Here is a 2500-nt window from a genome sequence, read left to right on the forward strand (position 1 = left end):
CTGACCAGCTTCTCTGAGTCCGCTGATGTGTTTCTAGCTGTTTTCTGACACCAGCACAGACTGCAGCAAAGTCAGATTGTGCAGAAGAATCATCTGTTTCCTGTGGTCTTGTCCTGGTGCTCCTCTGAGACAAGGTCTTTACAGGGGATCTGTATCTGGGCTCTAGTTGTCCTGGTCTCCGCTGTCTTTCAGGGATGTAGAGGTCCTTTCTAGGTGCTGATCCACCATCTGGTCTGGATACGTACTGGATCCGGGCGACTGCAGTGACCCTCTGATCTGGACACAGACTGGATCTGGTGGCTACGGTGACCTCGGAATAAGAGAGAAACAGACTAATATTAGCGTAGATGCCATTCTTCTAATGATGTAGCAAGTACATCGGTGTTATGGGAAGTGTTTCCGGTTCCGGTTTACCTAATTAATGCAGCCTAAAAATCCTTTAATGGATTTGGATATTAAAAGCATATTAGTATGTTATGTGTATGCCAGGTTAAAGAGATGGGTCTTTAATCTAGATTTAAACTGCAAGAGTGTGTCTGCCTCCCGAACAATGTTAGGTAGGTTATTCCAGAGTTTAGGCGCCAAATAGGAAAAGGATCTGCCGCCCGCAGTTGATTTTGATATTCTAGGTATTATCAAATTGCCTGAGTTTTGAGAACGTAGCGGACGTAGAGGAGTATAATGTAAAAGGATCTCATTCAAATACTGAGGTGCTAAACCATTCAGGGCTTTATAAGTAAAAAGCAATATTATAAAATCTATACGATGTTTGATAGGGAGCCAGTGCAGTGTGGACAGGACCGGGCTAATATGGTCATACTTCCTGGTTCTAGTAAGAACTCTTGCTGCTGCATTTTGGACTAGCTGTAGTTTGTTTACCAAGCGTGCAGAACAACCACCCAATAAAGCATTACAATAATCTAACCTTGAGGTCATAAATGCATGGATTAACATTTCTGCATTTGACATTGAGAGCATAGGCCATAATTTAGATATATTTTTGAGATGGAAAAATGCAGTTTTACAAATGCTAGAAACATGGCTTTCTAAGGAAAGATTGCGATGAAATAACACACCTAGGTTCCTAACTGATGACGAAGAATTGACAGAGCAACCATCAAGTCTTAGACAGTGTTCTAGGTTATTACAAGCAGAGTTTTTAGGCCCTATAATTAACACCTCTGTTTTTTCTGAATTTAGCAGTAAGAAATTACTCGTCATCCAATTTTTTATATCGACTATGCATTCCATTATTTTTTCAAATTGGTGTGTTTCACCGGGCCACGAAGAAATATAAAGAGTAGAGCTTGAAGAGTAGCAGCCCTAGTACTGAGCCTTGAGGTACTCCATACTGCACTTGTGATCGATATGATACATCTTCATTCACTGCTACGAACTGATGGTGGTCATATAAGTACGATTTAAACCATGCTAATGCACTTCCACTGATGCCAACAAAGTGTTCAAGTCTATGCAAAAGAATGTTGTGGTCAATTGTGTCAAACGCAGCACTAAGATCCAATAAAACTAATAGAGAGATACACCCACGATCAGATGATAAGAGCAGATCATTTGTAACTCTAAGGAGAGCAGTCTCAGTACTATGATACGGTCTAAATCCTGACTGGAAATCCTCACATATACCATTTTTCTCTAAGAAGGAATATAATTGTGAGGATACCACCTTTTCTAGTATCTTGGACAGAAAAGGGAGATTCGAGATTGGTCTATAATTAACTAGTTCTTTGGGGTCAAGTTGTGGTTTTTTGATGAGAGGCTTAATAACAGCCAGTTTGAAGGTTTTGGGGACATATCCTAATGATAATGAGGAATTAATAATAGTCAGAAGAGGATCTATGACTTCTGGAAGCACCTCTTTTAAGAGCTTAGATGGTATAGGGTCTAACATACATGTTGTTGGTTTAGATGATTTAACAAGTTTATATCTCTAATAGTATCGATTTTAGAAGTAAAGTAGTTCATAAAGTCATTACATTAAACGTCAACACTTGTTGATGTTTTATTTTCGTTAATTTAACCACTGTATTTAATAAATACCTGAGGTTATGTTTGTTTTCTTCTAAAAGAGAAGAAAAGTAATCAGATCTAGCAGTTTTTAATGCTTTTCTGTAGGATAGGTTACTTTCCTGCCAAGCAATACGAAATACCTCTAGTTTTGTTTTCCTCCAGCTGCGCTCCATTTTTCGGGCTGCTCTCTTTAGGGTGTGAGTATGCTCCTTATACCATGGTGTCAAACTGTTTTCCTTAACCTTCCTTAAGCGTAAAGGAGCAACTGTATTTAAAGTGCTAGAAAAGAGAGAGTCCATAGTTTCTGTTACATCATCAAGTTGTTCTGAGGTTTTGGATATGCTAAGGAATTTGGATACATCAGGAAGATAGCTTAAAAAGCAGTCTTTTGTGGTAGAAGTGATGGTTCTTCCATACTTGTAACAAGAAGTAGAATTTACAATTTTGGCTATATGAAGTTTGCACAGAACTA

General features: G+C 38.7%; 1 protein-coding gene across 8 annotated transcripts in view; it reads left to right on the plus strand.

Moving 5' to 3' along the window:
* The window catches only part of LOC113068501 (1-phosphatidylinositol 4,5-bisphosphate phosphodiesterase beta-4-like), a 44112-nt gene that overhangs the window by 28772 nt on the left and 12840 nt on the right, over nt 1-2500 (plus strand). The gene's annotated exons all lie outside the window — the stretch shown is intronic.

The sequence above is a fragment of the Carassius auratus genome, linkage group LG45M (assembly GCF_003368295.1).
Source record: "Carassius auratus strain Wakin linkage group LG45M, ASM336829v1, whole genome shotgun sequence".
Classification (NCBI taxonomy): Eukaryota; Metazoa; Chordata; class Actinopteri; order Cypriniformes; family Cyprinidae; genus Carassius; species Carassius auratus.